This window comes from Zea mays, chromosome 6 (genome assembly GCF_902167145.1).
Source record: "Zea mays cultivar B73 chromosome 6, Zm-B73-REFERENCE-NAM-5.0, whole genome shotgun sequence".
In the NCBI taxonomy this organism is placed as follows: Eukaryota; Viridiplantae; Streptophyta; class Magnoliopsida; order Poales; family Poaceae; genus Zea; species Zea mays.
In genome coordinates, this window is record NC_050101.1 from 120,632,682 (window position 1) to 120,646,548 (window position 13,867).

Below are 13,867 nucleotides of genomic sequence, written 5' to 3' on the forward strand. Positions count from 1 at the left end.
ATTAATATATAAGCATAACACATCAGGTGTAAAAGACATTAAATAATTTTCTACTATAGGAAATAAGTAATTGAAGTAGAAACCGTAACATAAAATATGTATTCTATTTCCACCGACATGCACTTGCATGCACGCAAGAGCAAAAATGGTGCACATCCATGCCCATGTAATACATAGACGTGTATCTCACGCACGTCAGGAACGGCTCCTAGGTCGTATCACAGGCTCGTAGCCACCCAGTCAATGACCACACCTGACAATACCGTATGGATCCGGAATTGGCGCGTTCGGAATTGATCACGCTTACTCTCTAACATTTGCAGCCTCCATGACCGCGAAAATGTGGGAGCACCATGGCCGTCCAAGGAGCCCGTCGCGGCACGCGGGCTCGCAATCCATGTTCTATGCCGAGCGTAGGATCACGGGGCTCTTCGAGGCTACGGCGCAACGCCTCCATGCTCCTGCGTTACTTGTAGAAGGGGCAGATCGCCGGTAGTGGCTACGGCGCGACACGGCTTCTACGGCTTCCGGCGCGACCTCGGCATGGCGTGCGGGCGTTTTGTGACAGAGTCGAGCACTGGCAATTGGGCAACAGGCCCTTGGCGACAGCGGTGACGACCGCACAGGCTGAGCACCTCGACGGTGAGTCCATATTCCCCATGCCGAGGATGAACGACAACGTACACAACAACGGATCAACCAATAAACATACTGTTTGTGCGTAGAGGGAGAATCGAAGGCTGTCGCGTAGGACAGTTCGGCTAGGCCGAGAGACCTGCCGGCTTGATGAGGAGTTGATGCATATCGGATCCCGCAGCAACATCGAGGTAGAGCGTGCTGATAACGTATTGAGATCTACGTCACCACGGATCACCAGATCTGCTTCCTTCCCTCCTGTCAGCAGTAGAGGCGCAAGAAGCTGTAGAGTACCCGTCTCCCTTTCCATAAGCACGACAGAGGAAACACACGAGACACAGGATATAGGGTTGGGCCTCTGGTCTCTTTCTGATCTATCTAATATGAAGGGGTGTACAGGTTCCTTATATAGAGATGTGAGACCTCTCAGGGGCAAAGCAGGTATTTGTCCATATAACCCTAACTAGGGTTACTTAACAAGTGCAACTAACTGCAAACCCAGCAGCAGCACATGCCGGCGCCGGCCGTCCCTACCGTTCTCCTCCCATGCATGGCAAAAGAAGATGGAGATGCCTGGCATGGTCCAACGCATGAATTACCAGAGGGGAGAACATGGTGGCCATGAATGGAAAGTGTACAGATCAGGTCAACATCGCACTAAGACTGGCTTCAACCGTGGCCTCTCCCTTCGTTGTGACGGCGCCAGTACTCCCTCTTCCTCTTTATCGGTGCCCCCTACCGCTGCTACAGTGGTAGCGGGTGGTTGTTGTGCACGCTAGATGAAGAGGTACCACAACAGCCCCCTTGCCTCGGTTTCTGTGCACAGAATTATTTATTAGTTAAGAAAAAATTGATAATAGATGGTGAATAGGTATGAAAAATAGTATTTTATAATTATAGTGAGGTATATGAGAAGGATTTAGAGGGAACCGCTGTACAGGGTGGAGATATAAGGGAAAGAGAATGCTGACGTGACACGTGAGTGAGATATAGGAGGAGAAATTTAGGGGTAACCGCTAAACATAGTCTAACCAAACACCAACGTTGTCTGCGTCGTCGACAGGACAGACCGGGCCTTTCCTTTCCCGTCCCCCAGCCGACGATCGCTACTGATGAAAACCAGACGGACGACGGGCATCCTAACTTCATCGGCGGCCACCGCGCCCGGCCCTCTCGTTGTCAATCATCGCCCCATGTCTACCACGTCTATCGAGGTTGGTCGTGCATGTCGGGCCCGCAAAGATAGCAGGGGCAATCATAAACGCGGTTGCTAAGTATAAATGTTTGTTTTGACCAAGGCAATCTTGCAGTTTTGTAGTAGTGGGTTTGTTAGGTTTTGGCATTCCTATAGCCACCACCACCAGTGAGTCCACGTCCACCACTGCCCCTTCCTCCCCCAAAAGCATCCTGAAACCACTCGCCTTCTCACCCCCAACCGCCACCAGCGCACCTCCACGTCCACGGCCACTCCCGCTTGCTATTGCTAGTCGTTTCCGCCTCCTCCACTTGCCGCGCACCGCCACGGCCGTGGCGCGGCGCCGCCGTGGCCGGGCGGTATGAAGAGGCTGTAGAAGCAGAGCGGTGGCCTGCAGGTGTGCGCGAACGCCGGGCTCCTCAGCCCGCTCGGAGGCCGCTCGCGGCGCCGTGCGAGGCTGACGCTGTACGCGGTCGCGGTCGCGGTCGCCTTCGCCGCGTTCACCGCCTACGTCGCCTTCGCCTTGCCCCCCTCCGCGGGCGCTGCAAGTGAAGTTTCAGGCAGTGGTTCGGCTGCTGGAAATGGCAGCACTGTAAAGCCTCATGCTGGAGATGCTGTTCGGGCCGGGAGGGAGCAGGGGTTCTGCAAACGGCGGAGATACCGTGGCTGATCTGAATAATGGTTCAGATGCTCCTCAGACCTCCCAGGAAATCGAAATGGCGATGCAAGCCATAAAGCAGATGCAAGCTCTAGTTTGGGGAAGAGTAAAGATATAGATGCTGTGACGACGACCGAGAGTACAGATGCTCCTCAACCAGACAGTGGAAGTGGAGATGCAAGGCACGAAGAACCGCCTGGGAAGTTCTAGTCCGGCAAAGAGCAGTGCTGGAGATGGCGAAGTTGAGGGCAGTAGTAGTGTTGTTCCAGCTAGTAATCAAACTGGTAGTCAGGCCTTGCCAGGGCAGAAAGATGCTGGATCTCCCAGTCCCAGCAACAACAAGCAGACAGTTGTAGCATCTCCCAATGTGAAGAGGAATCCGGAACAGACCGGGCGCCAAGCTGCTCCCGGCAGGAGCAGTGGTGCAGCGAATAATCCGAAAGGAAATGCTGCTGCTGCTGGTTCATCAGAGAACCATTCGGCGGCGCAAGGAAACTCCTCGAGATCTGGAAATAACAGCAAGGGTAGCAGGTCATCAGTAGAGCAGGATGGCGGTTCTGGTTGGAATGGGAAGAAAGCCGATTGGTTCAGCGAAGTGGCTAGTTGCGATATGTTCCATGGGGATTGGGTCAGGGATGACTCGTACCCTCTCTACCCGGAGGGATCATGCCCTTACTTACATCGACGAGCCCTTTGACTGCTACCTCAACGGGCGGCGAGATCTTGCTTTACCAGAAGCTCCGCTGGCAACCCAGTGGATGCAGTATCCCGAGGTGAGTGAGGAACTGAGGCCTATAAAGGTTGTTAGTTAGAACAGTGGATGCAATGACCTGACCTTTTTAATGGTTTCATCATTTCAAGCTTGGTTTAATTGTAGTAATTTGCCAGGATCATCATCGTATCTGTGCCATATATTTCAGATTGAACCCAACGGACATGTTGGAGAGGCTGAGAGGAAAAAGCTAGGCTTGCTTTCGTTAGTGATTCACTCAACAGGAACGAACATGTGGGAGTCCCTCGTGTGTATTCTGTGGAGTTGTGTCCAGGACAAGCTAGGGAAGGTTTTTGAGGCATCCGGCAGGCGTGAGTTTAAGACCGAAGGCTCATACTCTTTCCTGTTCACGGTATTATACTCTTTCGCATCTCCACTACGTACGTCGTACGCAGTGGGGGGCAATGGAACTCAGGTGGCAGCTGTGACAAGGAGAGCGAGCCGATAACCAACGAACAGTACCTCTCGACCACCTACCCGGCGAAGATGAGCGTCCTGGACTGGAGGACGTGATCCGCAGGACGACAACTCCGGTGGTTTACCTCAGCATAACGAGAATGAGCGACTACAGAAAGGACGCGCACCCTTCCATCTACCGCAAGCAGCACAAGGACCTGAGCAGCGAGGAGAGGTACTTGCAGGACTGCAGCCACTGGTGCCTTCCTGGAGTACCACCGGATTCCTGGAGCGAGCTGCTTTACGCTCAGCTTTTGATCAGGCAGCATCAAATTATTGTAAAGTCGACATGGTGATCAAAGTAAGGTCGACATGGGAACTGAGGATTCTCCTAAATCCATATATAGAGAGTAAAGTTGTCCAGCGAGTGCTGCCTCCCAGTGAGTGTAGAGTGTACCCACACAAATTTATCTCTAGGGTGGATGCCTAACTGTTTATACGGTTGTAAAACGGTTCTGTATAGGCTTGCGCACTAGCTAGCGCTGTCAAATTTTTTTTTGTGTGTCCAAGGTTTAATTAACTTCTAGTTATTCGTTTTTATGAAAAATAGAACCCCGTTCTGTTTTTTTTATGAAAAATAGCGCTGTCAAATATAGATTCTCCTATATTCCTTTTTTTTTATGAAAAATAGAGTGATACTGATTATTCAGTAGTACCCCGTTCTGTTTCGGCTTTTCTAGCTAGATAGCATTTACCATGCATGTAGATACAGACTAATTCATCTTTGACACGTGATATAAATAATATATTATAAAAACTCGATTAGTCGTAGGTACAATCTATCCATGGCACCAAAAGAGAAAAATCTCCAAACTCAGGTTGGGTTGTTCGTTTCGGATTAAAGTCGACTGTTTAGATTGATATAGTTGTAATCTATAGAGACAAAAACACTATATAAGTAGTAGAAACTGATACAGATTAAAGCAAAGCGAATAGGTTGTGAGAGATTTATTTAACAATGTGCCACGCGTTATTAACTCGTATCCGCAAGCGGGCTATGAGTATGACTCAACACATGAAAATTAACTATTTTCGTAGGACGACCCGACCGAAATTATTAATTTCAGCCGACTGAAATTAGAAATTTTTGTAAGCTGTCCGATATTTTCTCCGTTCTTTTTTGTTTATCGTGAAAACAGTAATACAACCGATCATAATTAAGGTGTTGTTTGGTTCGGATGGTGTTCCACGTATATATGGTAATGGGACCCTTGCCGGCAGTAACAATTACAAGGGAACAAAATACGCTATTTGTTTGGTTTGGCTCCAGTAGTACTTCCTCGTGACATTACATTACACTGTTTGGTTTGAATCAGACAAACATAATCAACAAAGCCAACGAAAATACATTACTAGCAAAAGCTTTGGATGCTGAGACACTTTAGAGAACACCACAACCATCATCTACATCAGAGCTGTCTGAGCAGTGGGAGTACGGGTTTGCATCCTGAACTTGAGCGACCAACAAGGCCCCATGACCTCTGTGACAGATTTTGAAGGGAAATGATCGGGCGCGCGTGGGTATATCTGACTAGGGCTTCCCATACTAATGGAAGACCAGTGCTTCCATTACCTTCTCCCTATATATAGTTTATGTATTTAGAGCCATGTGTTTCCAATAGCTGAGCGGAAGCCCTGACCCGATGTTGCCAACCGGTTCAGCCGCACCAGGTCCAAAGTGTATATAAAAGAAGCTCCAGATCGCTAGCCGCTAGGGTTCAATTTTAGCGACGCCGGCAGTTACGCCCCCACCCCTGAGAGGCGCGCGCGACGGCGGATCCTGGGAGAAAGCGCGCGACGGCGGATCTGGGGGACACGCTCGCGGCTGTGGATCCCTGAGGCACGCACGGCGGTGAGGTGGGAGCGGCTGCGTCATCGGATCTCGATGGCACGCACGCGGCGATGGCCCCATGAGGTGCGCACGACGGCGATGTGGCAGCGGCCGCGGCGGCGGATCCTGTGGGGCTCGAGCGCGACAGCGTCTCCCTGAGGTGCACGCGGTAGCGACCCCTTGAGCAACGATGACACCCCTAAGGCGTGCATGACGACGAGGTGGGAGCGGTTGGTGCAACGGATCTCGGGATTCATGCGCGCGAGGGTCGACCCCTAAGCGCGTACGACTGCGATGTCATCCAAGGTGGGAGCAGTGATGGCGGATTTCTCTAGGCGCAAGCGACGACGGCATCCTCCCCTAGGCACGAACTAGTGGCGCATCCCAGACGCGAGGCGCCGGTTCCGCAGGGCGGCGATCCTATTTTATGTTATTTTGTATACATATATATGCCAATGTAAATAGGGTTTAACGACCTATATTTCAGTTCATGGCTCCGCTTCCATCTATTTGTGTGTTTATGATATTTCTATTCATATTTTACGAAAACAATTTATTGATTTTATGCATTATCTTGTTTACTTAATCCAGTGTGTATTGGGTTCCTACCATTTATGTCATATGTATAAGATATATTTATGGCCCACACATTTATGCAACAAAATAGAAATTTAGAAAAAGGTAACCGCTCTAAGAAATGAGATCATTTGCCACGATTCCCATAAATCTCGTGTATGCTGATCCATTTCCTTTGGAACTCACATTATTGTCATCCTAAATTTGTGCACATGCAGTAGAAAACCGATTTTTACGCAGTCCACCATAGGACATAAATAACTTCACCGTGTTGTATAACTAGTATTAGTATATATCATAAACTGGTTATAATGAGCCTTGATGCATGGATGTTGGAGAGATTCTATATTTATAGAGAAAATAAAGCATTTAAATCAGATTTTTTTGTTTCCATACATGTTTTTGTTATGAAAATAGATCGATGATTTATACTAAAATGTATACCCATTTATGCTGTTTTGGTTCAAGTTTTACGCTGAAATTCGCCTAAACTCCCACGCACGATCAGCTCCATATCTTCTGTTCCGATATATACGGTAACTTCCAGCTTCATGGGCGCGCTAATCACGGTGGTGTGTGGACCCACCTAAACGAACCAATGAAAAGTTCATTGTCGTTCTCATGTTATGCAAGTCTGAACCATTAAATATGCTAGCATAAACACGAGTAGGAACCAACTACCCGACCGGCGAACACGACGCTGACCCACCTTCGTACATCCCAACTTGACCCCACCACGTGCGCACCTTCTATTTACGCAAAATATAACACATGTTTACGCATGCATAAACGTGCCCCACAATCGCGCGGCCGCACGCGTCCCACTGGCCCGACCTGACCACACGCGTGACCACTACCCTGGCTGGGGCTTCCCATGTCTATCAGAAGCCCAGGGCTTCTATTACCAACAACCTATATCTATATATATAGTTTATGTATTATGAGCATTGGGCTCTCTTTAGTTGGAGAAAGCCCTGACCGCTCACTCGTCACCCAATATTGTCAGTAAACCTTTTACGCTTTGTTGTACATAAGTTTATGCTTATTTCGTTCTAACATCATCGTATAAAACCGTCTACTCTATCCAACATTCCCCGACGACTGTTGTGTGCGAGATAACTAGGGTTTCAGCGTCGGCGGTTGCACGAGACATGAGCAAGGATGCAGATGTGGGCGACCTTGGCACCGACCGCCTCATCAGGCTTTGCCTCCACCCACACCGCCGCCGAGCCAGCCACTCCCTGATCCAAACCACGACCCCGCCCATATCTAGATCCACCCAACTCAGCGCAACCGTGGCTACCGGATCTCACAGCAGAATATTGGTCTCTGAGGGTGTGGCGCCGCCGCTAGAGTCCGACTCGTGCATTCTCCGAAAGTCCAGCTCGTGCATTCAACTGGCGGCGGAGGGTCGGTTGCGCGAGAGGACCTCGCGACGATGACCCCGAGGAGGGCCCTGTTCCCTCGCGCGTTCCACAACCGTTCGAACGCGTCGCCGCCCACACCTTAACCTCCGTCCCCGCGGCCGAGGCGGAACGAGAATGCGGGGTACAAGACGCCAGAGTATCGCGTGGTGACGCCGCTGCGCTGGTGGAGGAACCGACGTCGCTCGCTGAGCTGCCGCGGTGGAGAGTGCGAGGCATGTGGGAGCTCACCTCCGCCCTCAACTTCCTCCACATAAGCGGTCTAATTCTTCCGTGCCCTTCAGCCTTCAATTGCTTCTGCTCTCCATTAGATAAGGTTTGAGATAATGTTTGAGAGTTGATTCTTCAGGAATGTTAGTGTTGATCTGCTTCGGAGTTGCAGGTGTTCCAGCCATTGCTGAACATTGCAGTGGGAGTTGATAATTTTAGGAAGTTAAAGATATATTTTAAAACATCTGGTACCTAAGATTACGCATCCAAGTGATATCCTAGAGATAGGAGTAATAGCATTCATATTCATTTATAGATATATGCATTACCATTTCAAGTCTATATTGAGTGGCAGGGCACTTCCTAATTTTTGCTAAAAATTGTTTGTCATGCATGTATCCACATTCAGATAAGTGGAATAATGGTACTTCATTTGGTATTGTAGGTGGTCTTTTATTCTCTATGGGGCTTCTAGGATACATCTTCTCCAGAAGCACCGTAAGTCTTGTCTTGGGCATTGCACCAGGGCTAGCCACTCTGCTACTTGGCACTCTCAGTCTGAAGTTCTGGAGGAGCGGCAGATCCAGCTTCCTGCTTATCTTGGCTCAGGCAGGTAGAATGAATATCATCATCCTAAGCTTTGTCTTACCAAGTATCTGAGTTACAATGTAATCACATTAAAACGAGATGGACCTGTGTCCCGTTGCTTATCAACTTGCTTTTCCCCTGTTTTTGCAGATATGGACCTCGGTGTCTTAGTATAGCGTTAATCTTTACTTCTGTGTGCAGACAAATAGATTCCTTCCTTGGGGCTTCTACGCCTCACTGATGTCATTTTATTTGTACCGTCCATCACCATCCAAAGCTTTTTTTCCCCTTTGGACAAAGATCTGATGGTCTCTCCTGCTTGAAAATCATGCAGCACTGCAATGGGTTGTTTCTACGCCTATGTGCTACTTGCGGGAGGAAATCCCTCAAGTAAGTATATGCTCTTTTGTTTTTGTGATCCATTGTCCAAGTATCGAGAAGGCAAACTAGATTTTGATGTTTGCATATTAAAATTGCCGATATCAAATAAATCGTCCATTGAATCAGTTTTCTATGTTTTCAGAATGATGGACAAGCTACACCATGACAGTAGAATTTTTTTACATCATGGTTATCTTGTTTTAATTCATCCTTTCTGCGCTCCAATTATTTTGGTGAATCTTAGCATAGAACTTGACCTTCTATTATTTTGTATGTTTGGTTTGCATAGGATAACCTGGCATGGGATATATTTATGAACATTGATATCGTTTTTATGCTTACTCACATGGGATATTCTGATCTTCTAACTCAAGAGATTTTTCTTTTGGTAATCTGATCTTCTAACTCAAGTTTGCATTCAGTTTAGACTTTAGGTTATGTTAGTCATAACAAGCTTGAAAAGACATATTAACAAAGAAAGATCATATTAACAGTCTATGTTAAGTTTGTAGATATGGACCTCGGTGGTTTTCTCCACATTAGGAAAGCTGGAAGAGCCTTTTGAACTCAGTTTTTTTTGCTAACAGTGGTGTTATGGTGAAACAGAGTTTTGTGTGTATGTACCAACAACTAAAATGTAAACACGACATTATCATAGTTGAGTACATGAATAATTATCTCTTATAGATGGTTAGCTTGCATTTTACGCTACAATTACCTCAAATCACTTCTTGTTGTATCTTACACCAATTTATGAAATTTCTTGATGCGTTTTATGACAACCTCGTGCGCTAAGAGATACATTCGGTCTACATTCGTTATTATGAAATAGATGGACGATTTACGCTAAAATTCATACTCATTTACGTTGTTTTGGTTCACGATTTACGCTTAAATCCGTCCGAGCCAGAACCCGTGCACGACCGGTGGTGCGCGATTTTCGCGCCGTAAATTTGGGCTCCATTCGCCATTACGAAACAAATATATGATTTATGGTAAAATTTGTACTAATTTACAATGTTTTGGTTCATATTTTACGCTGAAATCCATTCGAGCCAGAACCCGCGCTCAATCGGCCGCACGCGATTTTTACGCCATAATTCAGGCCTCATTTGCTGTTACGAAACAGATATACGATTTACGCTAAATTGTGTACTCATTTACGTTGTTTTAGCTCACGTTTTACGCTAAAACCTATTCGAGCCACCCGCGCACGATCGGACGCACGCGATTATTACGCCGTAATTTCGGGACCCATTTGCGGTTACGAAACAGATATACGATTTACGCTAAATTTCGTACTCGTTTAAGCTGTTTTGGTTCATGTTTTACGCTAAAATCTGTCCGAGTCAGAACCTGATCACGATGGGACGCGCGAGATTTTTACGCCGTAATTTTCGGGCCGCATTCGCTGTTTCAAAACAGATCTAACAGATCTATGATTTACGCTAAAATTCGTAATTATTTATGCTGTTTTTGTTCACATTTTACGCTAAAATATGTCCGAGTAAGAATCCGTGCCCGATGGGACGCACGCTGGTACGGAACGTGGCTATACCTGGCTGGGGCTTCGTGATACTAATGGAAGCCCAGGGCTTCCATTACATCGTCCCTATATATATATATATATATATATATATATATATATATATATATATATATATATATATATATATATATATATATATATATATATATATATATATATATATATATATATATGTATTTAGAGCCCTGGGCTCTGTTTAGCTATTGGAAGCCCCGACCACCCACCGACCAGGTGCGCAGACCGCACCGAACACTTTTTGGCTTACTGTACCTAACTGCTTACGTCAAATTATAATACGTGTTATGCTAATTTGTGTATCAGTTTATACACTTATGGTATGCGCATGTTCCGGGCATCCGGGCCCATGAGAAGATTGTGTCCTCGCAATCTGGGCAACCGTACTAGTCCCCACATAAATATTGGTATTACGATGTTTTATGTTTCCGTTTACGAAACAGTAATCCACGTGTCGGTCTATGGGCCTTCGCGTAGATTTCGTCCCGCGGAGTACGTGTATTGGGCCCACGATTCCACCCACGAGCACTCAGTTATTCAACTCACCTCACCCGCAACGCACGCGGTGGCCGAACCCTAGACACTATCGCCACCGTCGCCTTGTTCTTCTCCACCGCAGAGATCGAGCCGCCTTCGCTCCACCGCGGTGGCCGAACCCTAAAGATTCTCGCCGCTGTCGCCTTCATCGTCTCCAACGTGGAGACCGAGCCATCGTCGCCTTGTTCTTCTCCACCGCAGAGACCGAGCCGTCTGATCCATTCAATATAACATCAACAAACTTTTATGCTTTGTTGTACAAAAGTTTACGCTTCTTTTGTAAACTGTCTGAAATCGCCTATTGTACTATCATATAAAATCGACCGCGACGACTGCTTTGCCCGAGAGGACTAGGGTTTCAGCGGGGGCGGCTGCCGAGCCCCATTCCCCGATCCGAAGCACCTCAAACCACCGCTCTGCCCAGATCTAGATCCACCCAGCGTAGCTCAGTCGTCTTCGGCGGCAGAGACACCACAAGAGATGCTGCTCGACTTCAAGGCATCCCTGTAGGACCCGTCGGGCGCTCTCTCCGCCTGATCGCACTCCACGCCCTACTTCAACTGGACGCACGCCGCCTGCGCCGCCGCGAACGCGACCGTCTCGGTCTCCATCTCGCTCTAGGGCCTCGGCCTCTTGGGAGAGCTCGCCACCTCCTCCCTCTGTCGCGTGCGGCCTAGTCGCGCTGAGCCTCGCGTCCAACGGCTTCGAGGGCCAGGTGCCCGCTGGCCTCGCCGTGTTGATGTGTTTTCTCTCTCTCTCTCTTCCCTTTTTATCAGATTAGTGTTTTGAAAAAAGTGATTTGTGCATTTGACCCTGCTGCGGCACCGCATTCTTCATGAGTGCTAGATTGCTTTCTCGGGGAATCTAGAGAGGGAGTGTCGCACAGCCGGCTCCATTGCCATGGGTTGTGCTCATGCCATCAGTTTTGGAGTCCGGAGGAGGTAGGACACTCACTATTCTCGTTTTCCCCAAAATAGAACATCTCTTCCAACATTGTTACTGTCCAGTTGAGTACATACTGTCAAAATTCATCAGAAATATCTAACTGACTCTTGTTATCGGTAGCTCTCCTACTTGATTTGTTAAATATCTAACTGACTGTTGATATATGCAGGGAGGAAAAGTAGGGTAGCCAGAATCTCTGTTGGCATCTCTGTTGGCGTTGCCTGTTTCATTGTGTTTAGGGTAGCCAGAATCCTTTCAGTAATAGGCCTTTTTAGGTAGTAAAGGAAACATTTGTGCTCTGGTTTCTGCAAGAGGTTTGCACATAAACAATTTTTTATTGCAGTCTAGGCTCCAACCTTTGGTTGATAAACACTCCCACCATAAGTAACGAAGGAATAAGAATAAATGATGGGTGATACAAGAATCCGAAAATGAATAAATGATGTGACAGGTTGTAAGAGAGCAGCATGATCTAAGTGAATGCATAACTCTACTCTTATATTATATCATTCCTCTCAATCCATGTCTTTTAGCTAGTGAATCATTTTAGGTTTCTGTTTGATTTACTTATGCTTGTTCTGACGTGTCTTTATGCTTTATACAGGCTTACACAGACCTGTTTTGACAAGACCCGAGCAACGATGCTTCCATGTCGGACCACGACCTAGCTAAAGGCTAATGGTTCCAAATGTCTGAAGTACCGAAGACAGGGCTAGCTCCTCATTTTTTGTCATGTCAAAAAACAGTGTATGATTAGAACAATATTGGGAAAATATCGTTATACTTTATATTTTGATATACTGTGAACAAAACAAGTGCCCTCTGAGACCATCATGATTTATGTATTTTCAAACTAAATTTTACGACACTTCTTGTTGTGTTTTATGCTTCCATTAAAAAAACAGTCTTACCGCGTTTTACGCCAAATTTATGACACTTTTTGATGTGTTTTACAGCAATCTCTTGCGAAGTGAGATTGTACGCGTGTTTTACACTAAATTTCGTACTCATTTACGTTGTTTTAGTTCACGTTTTAGGCTGAAATCATTCGAGCCAGAACCCACGCACAATCGGTTGCACGCGATTTTCACGCTATAATTTTGGGCCCTGTTTGCTGTTACAAAACAGATATAGGATTTACGCTAAATTTCGTACTCATTTACGCTGTTTTAGATCACGTTTTACGATGGAATTCGCCCGAGCCAAAACCCGCGCACGATCGGCTGCACGCGATTTGCACGCCGTAACTTTGGGCCCCGTTTGCTGTTACAAAACATATATAGAATTTACGCTAAATTTCGTACTCATTTACGATGTTTTATCTCACGTTTTACGCTAGAATTCGGCCAAACCAGAACCAGCACACGATCGGGCGCGCGTGGGTATACCTGACTGGGGCTTCCCTTACTAATGGAAGCCCAGGGCTTCCATTACCTTCTCCCTATATATATATGATATATTAAAAACTAAATATTGTAATAAGAACCAATGCTCCATATCCGGTCACATCGTGATTCTCTATGGGCCGGCCCAACCAAACACGCAATAATGAGAATAGAAAACATTTAAAATGATCACGGGGCAAAAAATCAACCAAATAGGTTCTAAGGGCACGATTGAATCCTCGTGGCAAATAGTTTGCTAGCTAATTTTAGCACATTAATCTCTAAACAAGCCGGCTACCAAATTCGCTAATTGTTAGCTAGAGGGCTACCCATTAGCCATTTGAACTTGCTAATAGGTGCTAATATATCGTATGAAGAGAAAAGGCATCTATTAGCTAAGTCTCCAAATAAATCTTGACTAATTTTTGCTACCTAACTATTTATCGACTAATTATTAGCCACTGGCAAATAATAAGCCAGAAGGATCTAAATAGACCCTAAGGGCTAGTTTGGGAGCCATAAAACCGGATGAGATTGGAGGTGCTAGAATCTCCTAATTATTCAATTTTGAATAAGAATAGAATTCTAGCCCCTCTAATCTACTCCAATTTTATGATTCCTAAACTAGCCCGATTTAGACTCGGTGTGTCTGGTGTCGTTGTTGAGTTCTTGCACTCGCGGACTCTCAAAGCATATTTTGTTGGTTTCT

General features: G+C 46.5%; 1 pseudogene; it reads left to right on the forward strand.

Moving 5' to 3' along the window:
* Positions 1-328: 328 nt before the first annotated feature.
* On the forward strand, positions 329-4,297 carry LOC118472313 (protein trichome birefringence-like; annotated as a pseudogene).
* Positions 4,298-13,867: the final 9,570 nt, after the last annotated feature.